Genomic DNA, 12,061 nt, shown 5'->3' on the forward strand with positions numbered 1-12,061 from the left:
TCTCCCCTTTATGAATTATTGACTATATCTGAAACTAAATACCCTTTATATTTGAATACAAAGATGAACCTTTGGGTGTCCAACTTAGACTGATTTCACAAATTACACTGTGCCATGAATTAGGCCACAAATCTATGTGTTTGTCTATACTGCTCCAACGGCCTGGATCCGGTTTTCTCTTTTTATCTCTGCTACTCCATTATCACCCTAAGAAAAAAACTTAACCATCTCTACAGACACAATTAGTTTCTCTTTCTGAACTAAGAGTTTTAAAATTATCTACTAAAAATTGAGCACTTCTATCTTTTTGACTGACTGCAATCTGAACATATATTTGTCATAAACCTGAAACAATTAGTTTGTACTTTTCCAATATGTGTCTGTACCCTGAGATCAGAGGCTCTGTCCAGTTATCTTTGTTTTCCCAGTACTTGGCAGGATAGGTGAATATTTGTTGAAGATGGGGTTGGAGGGAGAGAGGAGAATGGAAGGAACAAAAGAAAGAAGGGAGGGAGGAAACAATCAAATAAATATTTAGTGATGTGCAAAGAATAGATATGTCTCATGGAGATTTGAAGCATCCTTGGGAATTTATTTGAGGTGAGTCTACTATTCATATTTTTTCCATGTATAGACATACTTGTCCAAAAGGCTGAAAAAAAATTAAAATTAACGTCATGAGAGAAAATTAGGTGAATCTAAAAATTAAAAAATGAATTGTGCATATTGATATACATGCTGGCCTCTGTAAAGAATTTTAGAATTTTTATAACACCTTTCAAATATAGTCTTCTTAAAATCTCAGAGAAACCCAATGACCTAAATATTTATTGCCAGTTTAAAATTAGGAAACTGAGGTTCAAAAAGGTAAAGTGACCTGTTCCAGTTTACACAACTGAAAAATGGCAGTTTATATTTTAGTAACACTTATCCAAAGTCTTAGGGGACTTAACACAAACAAGGTTTATTTCTTATTTGTGTTTTTCCACCATGTATCAGCAGGGAGAAACCACATATTGCAGACTCTCAGCAACCCAGGCTGATGCAGGAGGCACCATCTCAAACATTACTAGTTATTGCGTCAGAGGGATGGAGAACTCACCATTTCACATCAGGAATTAAATGTTCCACTTCGAAGTAACATATGCCACTTTACTAACAGACTTATTGGTGACATGGACTGACCCAACCACAGTTGGGCCAAGAAATACAATGTTAGCATGTGACTGGAAGTGAAGAGAACTGAAAACTGTATGGCAATATTTTTACCTAGTATCTAATACTCCTGAGTGAGAATTCAAGTAGTTTTTTGGTACAAAAATAGAAATAACATGCTCCTAAAATTTTAGAATTCTTAAAACTCATGTACATCAATATAAAATTATTTTTATAATTGAATAATTTCTTATTCAGAAATAAGTCGGTCCTGAAGCAGTCTATTCTGAACCAGATAACTGCATGCAGTTGAGTTCAGTCTGTACCTGTTTAGTCTAACCCTATTTATATTTATATTTAGAATTAAGCCATATAAACATAATCTGATAAACTGGAGTCAGATTATAGAAAGGGACAATAGGACTTCTTCAAGAGAATTTTATTTAGGGATGAAGGAATTGATATGAATAGAAACTGGCCTCCTTCAACATTAAGGTTTTATGTGTATCCATCCTAGCCCCCAGCTATGATTGTGTATAAGACCAGGGAGGATAAAGGGGCTTTGTGTCAATTCTAAGGTCTGTTTCACTAGATAAGTCATGTTTTGAGACCCAAATAAGTCTACTGTAGAATAATTATTTTTACAACTGAACATATCATTTACAAGTGCAGGGGTGCTTGCATCTTGGCAGCAGTATTGCTGGCTCATGCCATCTTAGGCCACTGGAAATGGTGCCATTGTAAAGCCAAAATCTTTAAGTAGGTTTGGAGTCCAGCAGCTAGGAAAGCCTCATCAGACTAGCAAAAATGGTTGTGACAAAAGAACATCTCAAAGAGTTCATATTCAGTAAATATTGCTGGTAGAAATCGAACCAATCCCAAAGACACAGAGATGTAGCTTCTTGGAGCAGAATCTCTATAGAACAGTTGAGGTTAGTGCCTGTGGAATCCTGAATTGGTTAATAACAATTAGTTAATTTCCACAAAGATGCATTCATTATATATCCACTAAGTACCTATTATTTGCAAATCATGGTCCTAAATTTTTCTAGGTGTTGGACAACACTAGGTAAGCAAATACATTTTCTACCCTCATGGAGCTAAAATTTAGGAGGAGGAGAGAAAATATAAGTACATGAGGAAATAAAGTAATTTTAGATATTCACCCCCAGGGATGTGAAAGAAAGGAATCAAGGATGACTTCTAGGGTTTGGTGAATGGTTATGCCATTTAATGTAGAAGAATAAGAGTTTCATAAGAGTTCCAAAATCAAGTGTTCAGTTTGGGACAAGTAAATTTTGAGATGCTGACAAGTTATTAGTGGAAATGTTGACTGGGCAGTGGCATTCAGGAGCTTGATGGATAGTCATGTGTCTGCACTGCAACAAGCACTGAATTAGAGGTAGGAGCATTGGTAGTGCAGCCTGGGGTAAAAATAAAGGCTGGCATCCACTGGCTGCCTGGACTGATTCACAGTTTATATAACCCATCTCTTGTGTACTCCCACAGATGTGCCCCATATTGGGATATAAGAAATGCATCCCAATAACGTGTCCCCATGTTATTCTCACTGTACAATTTATTTCACAGTTAATATTTAGTCAATGTCTACAGATAAGTGATGCTTTCTTAGGGGAGACAGTGTGGTATATAATGAGAGGTTACTGGGTGTGGAGCCAAAGTGTGATACTTCTCCTTCAATGAAGAACCTGTTGCTTCAACTGCTGGGAGTCCTATTGGCAGACAATCTTCAGCTGTCAGTGCCTTCAGAGATTGATTCTGCCAGAGAGCCACTTTTCTCAAGGTCATGCTCCTTTCCAGGGTGGCCCACATTCAATTACTGATCTATTGGTCTAAGTGGGAATATTTATGCTGGGGCTTCTAAGCCCAACTTGGGACCACTCTGCAGGAAACTGCAGAGCCTAGCCTAGTGAGGCTGGCAGTCATTAGGCCTGTGTAGCAACTCAGCTGCTGCTCGGTCCTGTTGCTAGCCTCCCATTCACAAGTGTTGGTGCCAAGGGCACTCTTTTATAAATTCCCGCTCACTACACACTATCCTGGCACCTGCCCTCTGGGGAACCTAACTTGCCGCACAGAGACTATTTCTATTTTATTATTTACCATGTAAATATACTTGTGGTTGTTTGACAGGTTGGCAAAATTTTTGACACTCTTCCCAGAAAAGTTGAAATCTCCATTCCCTACTTGTGAAACTAGGTGGATCTTTGCTACTGTTTCAACAAACAGAGGAATATGGTGGGAAAGGGCCTGTGTGATGTGTAACTTATGAAGCTAGGGAGCAAAGGACATGAGATTTCTGTTGGTCCCTCTTGGGACATTCATTCTGGGAGCCTTTTGTTCCCATGCACAAAGCCCAGCTACCCTGAAGTTGCTCTGCAGAGAGACCATGGATAGAAAACAGAGAGTGTTATGTCTGAGGATCCCCAACTATTCTAGATCCCAGATGTTTGAGTTGTTTCAGACCAGGCACCAAACATGTGAATAAAGCCTTTGAGGTGCCCTCAGCCCCAGCCATCAATGACCAAAACTGCATGAGAGACTCCAAACAAGGCTTGACTAGCTAAGCCCAGGCAACCCTCAGGTGAGAAAAAAATTAGTTATTGTTTTAAGTCATTGTTTTAGGATGGTTTGTTCACAGCTATAAATAGTTGTTACAATAATTAAATTATTTTAATTTTCTCAGCCTCAATTTCTCTATGATATGGGAATAATTTTATTAAAAACTTCTGAACCTATTGCACTAGCATGTTTTGGAAATAACAGTAACAGCATATGGAAATTCACTTTATAAGCTGTAAGATGCATTAACTAGAGGTACAATTTATTATAATTATCATGATAAATCCTCATTAACATGGAATGGAGTATACAGAATACCAAAAAATAACGGTTCCTTATCTCAAGGAGTAACAATATTGGCTCTTAGTTTATAATCATTTATTCTAACCACAAAAAAGTAAACAGAAGGGTCTGGAATGGGAAAGGGAAAATGGAAATCAAAAATGGATTTAAAAGCAATAATGTAATATTTGTTTTTCCTTATCTACCCCTTCTGTACAGCTCAGATCAAAAGAGTATTTTCAGGTATATTTGCAAAGACAAAACTTTGTCCTCTGCAAGCTTCAAGCATGGAAACTTGGCACTTAACAACTCTCTCTTTTACGTTCCCTAAATGTTGCACATACTACCCTCCTCTGTTTGTTCTCTGCCCTATATATTTTGAATGCCTTTATCTCTAAGTAGATATAAACACCTTTAAAGAAATAGTTCAGGGATTCTTCATAGTTATGCCCTAAGAATAACTGTCAGAGTACTTTGTAAACAGAAGGCACCTAACACATGTTTACAAAATAAACTCCAAAGATTGCAAATACAATTTTTAAGATACTGAAGGATCAATGATTACTTATTACTAATCTACTTTTTACTTAATTGAAAATTAGGAATTCAACGACCAGTTTAAATGGATTTTTCTTTTTTTATTTTATTTTATAGGTTCCAAGATTTCCCCCAAGTCTTTACTAGTGTAACCTGCCAAATATCCCAATTCTCCTAACTCCTGCTCCACCAGGCACATTTTGAAATTGCATTTTCTGAGCCCCTTGTGATGAATAGTTGTAGCAAATTCTGAGTATAAATGATGTGTATCTCTTTGGGTGTAACATTTAAGTCATAGATCTAAACCCTCTCAAACTTTTTGTTCCCTCTGGCAATGATTTGCAAGATTCTAGGTAGTAGCTGCTCCATTGACTAGCTCCCATAGTGACTATGAGCAGAAACACCTTCTCTCTCTTCTGACCTGAAATGAACATGGAGCATCAACAAAAAAATAAGCCATTGTTACTTTTCAAGCCCTTGAGGTTTTTTTTCTGTTGTTGTTGTTTGTTTGTTTTCTGTTTTTTCCACAGCATAATTTCCTGATATAGTCTTAAGTATAGATAGACTATACATTTAGTGACCAAAACTGACTGATGGGTTTGGCAAAGGCTGAGAGCAGAAGAATCACAGCCCTGGTACAATTTCTCTCCTTTCCAGTTATTTGTCAGTGGAATCTAAATTGGTTTAGTAAATCAGTACTAATCTTGAAGTTCCACTTTGTTACCATAGAGACCACAAGTCAGTACTTCTAATGACTGAGTCATATGTACTTTTTTGCTTTCCAAACTCTATGTTATTTCTGTTAAAATAGCTTATTGTATCTCAAATTATGTCTGGAGTTGTCTTAGGTGAGTTCCCCAGAAAAGATTCTGAGATAGATTTGTATTCAGAAAGTTTATCTGGGAGTGCTGTCCAGAACACACATGACCAAGTGAAGAAAACATACTTGTCCAGGGGGAGATGCTGAACTGCAGTGTCATCATAACAAAAACCTCAGCTGACGGCATGGGGAGCTGTTTAGATGGCCCTTTATAGCTGTCCTGGTTGAAACAAAAGGTATGGACTCCTGTTTCTCTGCATCAACCAGTCATTGGATATAGGTGACCACAGGGGAGGAGACGTAACTTTCAGCTAGGCAAAGCCTGGGAAGGAACTCAATGATGAGCTGTCACCAGCCAAGACTCGCCAAATGAAGGAATTTATGCCTCTGTCCTGAAGGGGGATTCTGCATGATGCAACACAGCAACCACTGTAAAAGCAATATAGGTTTCTAATGAAATCTTTGGCAACCTGCCACCAGGTTATCTCCTGTTGAAACCACTACTACAGTTTCTGTCCACCATGATCTGTCCACTTGGATTGCTGTTTCCCTGTCTCCAAACATCAAATGCATATTTAACCTGAAGAATTCAGCTCAAACATCATCTAGCAAAATCCTCCAAAAAAATCTCTCCTGATGATGTTACCAACCATTATTTTTTTTTCTTCTCGTGGACTTTCTTGGCATTCTACACCAAAAGTGTTTCATAAGTTTGCTTAGTGTAAGAAAAAAGCCCTCTAAGTGGATGACTATGGAGCTGATGCTCAAACCTGAGGTATAAAGAAACCAAGATGGAGGTTAATAGAGGTGGGAGAAATAACTTGACAAATTCAGTAGGAGATTCTTCAGGTCTCATTTGTTCCTCTAGGGTCCCACACAGATAACACTAGGGCTGAGTCCCAAAGTGTCCTGTAGTCCAGGGCTATGTTTTGTAAGCCAGATTCTTCTCTTTTCACCACACTCTATGAATTGCTTCCTCATTAGTATTCCCAAAGCTTTAGTAAAGGATTTTTTTAAAGTTCCTTTCTTGACTTGCCCTTGCTTCAGAACCTTAAAAGGACAGATCATTTCAATTCCTTCTTAGGGCTTTTGTGCCCCTTCCCCACCCATGACTCCATCCCCATCTGTTACCAGAAAGGGGTCCTGATCCAGACCCCAAAAGAAGGTTCTTGGACCTTGCACAAGACAGAATTCAGGGCGAGTCCATAGAGTAAAGTGAAAACAAGTTTATTAGAAAAGTAAAGGAATCAAAGAATGGCTATTCCACAGGCAGAGCAGTGGCATGGGCTGCTCAACTGATTATACTTATAGTTATTCTTTTATTGTATGCTAAACAAGGGGTGGATTATTCATGAGTTTCCTGGGACAGGGTGGGCAATTCCCAGAACTGAGGGTTCCTCCCCTTTTAAGACCATATAGGGTAACTTGCTGATATTGCCATGGCATTTGTAAACCATCATGTTGCTGGTGAAAATGTCTTTTAGCATGCTAATGCATTATAATTAGTGTAATGAGGAGTGAGGACTACCAGAGGTCACTTTCATCACATCTTGATTTTGGTGAGTTTTGGCCAGCTTCTGTACCACATCCTTTTATCAGCAAGGTCTTTATGACCCATCTTGTGCCAAACTCCTATTTCATCCTGTAACTAAGAATGCCTAACCTCCTGGGAATGCAGTCCAAAGGTCTCAGCCTCACTTTACGGAGCCCCTATTCAGGATGAAGTTGCTCTGGTTCAAACATCTCTGATATATTTTCCCCCTCCTTTTTACAGGGGAACTCTTAATCTTAAGGGTTGTAAACAGACAAATATCCATCTTCTGTAACATCTTCAGGCTGAAGAGTGGTGATGATATTCCTGCCTATTAGAGTCTCTTTTATTCAGGGTAGAGAGGAGCTCAGTCAGAAAGTGTAGGTATGGCGAGGGCCACTCATAACTCTGAGTTCCAACAAAATGTGGTGTCTGAAAGATGAATAAGTATTTAATTCAAGGAAACATTCAGTAAGCTTACCCTGCATTCCTATACAAAGAGTACAATAGTAATAAATTCCACAACAGTAAAGCAAAATAAGGAAAATTATCTCCAGTAAACTAAATAAGAAGGCTTTCCATGAACCAGACCACTGTTGGAACCGAGCTGATATGGGATTGCTAACTGATTCCAGTATGTACCCAGATGTAGAATACTGATCTGGATTTTTGCATTACCTATCCCTCTTGTTTCTTCTGAGCTGCAGCCAGAGATTACTAGTTGGTTTACAGGAATAAGCAGGGTAAGTCCAAATTGCAACAACAACAACAACAACAACAAAACCTCAAAAATAACTGATGAGACTAGAATCCAATAGGGTGCACAATAGTTTTAGAAACAAAATTTTTCTTCTTCCAGTCTCCCATTTTTACTAAAGACAAATCATAGTAAGACCAACTTGCTTTATTATACTTGGCCTGATTATTTATATAAAGTGCAGCAAGAATGATTATTTTTCACATAGGCTTTTTACATTAGTTTTAATGCAACTTTGTTCCATAGAAGGAATCTCAAATAAGATCTTTTTTAAAGCCAAGCCCAGACATGGGTTTTTACTGTCAAATACCTATGTGAGTTGGCTCCTCTTGAGGTCCCAAGATAACTTGGGGCTCCTGGGTCTGTCAGAAAATTACATTCTTTACATACTACAGGTCAAGAACCCTGTACACGGACTTTGTAGACAAGCTATGAGGCCAGTTTTCCCAAGGGGCTTTTGCTGGCTCTACAAGTTAAGCATGCCATTCCAGTCAGAGCCTTAGTAACATAATCAGTTTCTCCAATTGTGTCCTGTTACAAAAGAAAATAGATTCTTATTGCACTTATGCAAATAACTATATTATCATAAGTTAAGAATACTCACAAATGGTTTCCAAATTCTGGAGAAATCAGGTAGCAAGAAACAAATATGCTCCAAATTTTGTTCACAGGAGTATAATTGTATTCGTCCATTTTCATACTGCTATGAAGAAATACCTGAGATTGAGTAATTTATAAAGAAAAAGAGGTTTAATGGACTTACAGTCCCCTTCCCACATGGCTGGGGAGGCCTCACAATCATGGTAGAAGGTGAAGGAGGAGCAAAAGCATGTCTTACATGGTGGCAGGCAAGAGAGCGTGTGCAGGGGAACTGCCCTTTATAAAACCATCAGGTCTCATGAGACTTATTCACTATCATGAGAACAGCATGGGAAAAACCCACCCCCATGATTCAATTGCCTCCCAATGGGTCCCTCCCATGATACATGGGGATTATGGGAGCTACAATTCAAGATGAGATTTGGGTGGGGACACAGCCAAACCATGTCAATATTTTACTCAATTGTTAAAAGTTGTAAATAGCTCAAAAGAAAAGTTTCTTGGCTCTGAGAAACAAAACAAAGGATCAGCAATGTTTTAAGCCAAAAGCAAAAAAAGATTACTTTAGGCTCCTATTAGTTCAGTCCATGCAATTAACTCCTGTTCTGCTTGATATTCATGAACAGTTCAGCCTTCCATGAGAGTTCTGAAAGTTTGTCCTCTATTATAATGTCACAATCTCCAAAGTTATCAGAAACCTGCATTCAAGAGCACCTGTCAAAGTTTTATAGCTGATTATAAACCACCTTTTGAAGAGGTTCAAAATAAGACAGCAATTGTCCATGGATGACAAAAAGTCTTAGGACAGTCACTATTAAAGCCACAATTGACAAGAAAATTTTGGTTACTTCTGTGGCATACAACAATTTTACATAATAATTATGACTATTAATAACATGCACTAAATCATATCAGAATTATAGGAGTTTCCCATAATTTTGGAACACATACCTGAAACATATTTACACAAATAAATCTTTTACTCCTTAATAGAGGGAAGACTTAGCTTTCCAAACAATCTGACTCTTTCCTTTCCCTTCTTTTTCTTATAGTTTATTTAAAAGGCAAACAAAAACATTTTAATATTTTTTAATATAACATGAAAATCTTGTTCAACAGAGAAAGCCAAATTTCACCTTTGCATTAATGCAGTATTGATGCCAAACCTAATTCTTAAAAAAACCTTATAGACAAATCTATCCAATCTTAATCAGTTAGATCATAACGTAAGATTCTCATAAACCTTTTATAACCCTTTACAATTTTTTGTTAAACAGCAGATCAGTGCTCTAAGAAAACCCTGTTGTGCTTTTATTCCAATGTTCAATTCAGAAAAAAACTGAATAATACCCCGTTTAATTTTAGCTAATATGTTCACACACAGAATTTCTTTTATAAGATTAATTGTTCACAAACCTTCCACAACTTGTTTAAACCTTCAGCTTTTTTCTATCTAGCTTGAAAAAAGTTTTTAACCCTCTAAACTAGGCCAAAAAAATCCATATTCCCATGCCTTCTTATAATTTTTTACCAAAAACACGTCACTGTCCTTACACATCTTGTATGTAAAACTGCTTATTCAGTAGACTCAATTAAATGTTACAATGCTAACTGAGCAACTTTTATTTTTGGTGAAAAATCTGGTAAGTAAGGATTTTAATTATCTATCAGGTGTGGAGCCTAAGACACTAGACAGAAGCCCAGATAAGGTCTTTTTTCAGCATAGCCAGGGGGCATGGCTAACTCCACATGTTCCCATGCCTTACCTGGAATCTAATGGCTCCAAAGTAGGTAAGTTGAACAATTATCAAGTAAAAAAGCAGTTTACGATATTAAAGCATTTGGCAAACCTAAATCTGACCGGCTTAATTTAGACCAAATGTCTTTATTTTACCAATAATCTTTAACATTGTCTCTAATTCCTAAAGATTACTAAAGTCACATGAACTAAAAGGCATTTGTTTTTATTTTTCTGACAATATTTGATTTGACTGCCTATTATCTTTAAACCAATTAATCAGAGCTCTCTTATATATAAACACCACACACACAACACATGTAAATATGCAGACAGATAGAAAATTCAGTACTTGTAAGATTTTCCATTTGCTTACAATCCGTTAAGTTTCTTAATTGGATTGCTGGCTTTAGGGTGGAGCCCTTGGAGGAATACGACTGGGAAAGCATGCAGTTTCCAGGGCCTAATAAGCAGGCACAGCTGGAAGGCAAAACAGAGCCCCAAAATAAAGGGTCTCATTTTTATATTAGATCCTGGAGCCCCAAAGAAAAGAGGGAATCAGGAATGAGATAATGTCCTTTGCAGGGACATGGATGAAGCTGGAAGCCATTATCCTCAGCAAACTAACACAGGAACAGAAAACCAAACACCACATGTTCTCCCTTATAAGTGGGAGCTGAACAATGAGAACACATGAATACAGGAAGGGGAACAACACACACTGGGGCCTGTCGAGGAGAGCATCAGGATAAATAGCTAATGCATGTGGGGCTTAATACCTAGGTGATGGGTTGATAGGTGCAGCAAACCACCATGGCATACGCTTACCTATGTAACAAACCTGCACATGTATCCTACACATGTATCCCAGAACTACACATACATCCTACACATGTATCCCAGAACTTAAAGTTAAATTTTAAAAAAGAGGGAATCAACCCATCTCCCATAGGAGTCTTATCTCTCAGTGGGGAATGGGGACATTTTCATACTTTCTAGGTGGCCAAGAACATGATTCTCTAATCCAAACATGCAAAATGCCAAGTATCTCCCCATAACTGCCATTAGCCATCCCCAAAAGTATATTTCCTACCTAGTTATTACACACCAAAGCTCTCTCATAATGCAAAGTAATTTCCGATACCCCTAAAAGTCAATACTGTCAGACATCACAGTGCAAAACAGAGGAGAGCCTTAGGTTTTGAGAGGGATCTATCTGATTTCAATTTCTGGGTTTTCATGAAGAAAACAGAGGTTTTTCCCCAAACGAGGTCTGTAGTGCCTCCTGTTTTTCCCAAGGAGTCCCAGGCTGTTAGAGCTTGAATATCCACTTTTAATTAAGCTGACTTTTAACCAGAGCATTCTTTAAAAAAAAAAAAAAAAAAAAAATCTCATTATCAGACCGTAGCCAGGCAAAACAGCAAATACCTGTAGCTTTTGAACTTTACCAAAGGTAAACTCCCAGGTACTCAGAAAAAGGAAAATTCAAGAAAGGAAGTCAGAAGTTGTTCTACGGCACTGGGCAGTCTCCATTGCCCTTCCCAGAAGGAGTCTAGAGCAGCCAATTTTGAGCTTGCAAATCCTTTTAACTGCTCAATATAATTTTTAGGGCTAACTATGATATGAACCCCAAAGTTCCTGCTCTCTGAATGGCAGAGACAAAGAGGAAGTACCGCCACATGGTTATAAGGTCAAGCTCCCAAGAACATAAAACAAGACAAGAGGGAAACTTCAGTTTTGTTTTTGTTTTGTTTGTTTTGTTTTGTTTCAGGGACCTGAAGCAAAGTTTGTAAGTGACCAGTTTGATGGGCTGTCTTGAACAGCAGTCTTATAGGGTGTATTAGTCAGGGTTCTCTGAAGGGACACAACTAACAGATAGATGAATATATGAACGGGGAATTTATTAGGAGAATTGTCTCACACGATTACAAGGTGAAGTCCCACAATAGGCCATCTGCAAGCTGAGAGGCCAGGAAGCCAGTCCCAGCCCTAAAACCTGAAAAGTAGGGAAGCTAATAGTGCAGCCTTCAGTCTGTAGCTGAAGACCCAAGAGCCACTGGC

This window comes from Pongo abelii, chromosome 13, assembly GCF_028885655.2.
Source record: "Pongo abelii isolate AG06213 chromosome 13, NHGRI_mPonAbe1-v2.0_pri, whole genome shotgun sequence".
In the NCBI taxonomy this organism is placed as follows: domain Eukaryota; kingdom Metazoa; phylum Chordata; class Mammalia; order Primates; family Hominidae; genus Pongo; species Pongo abelii.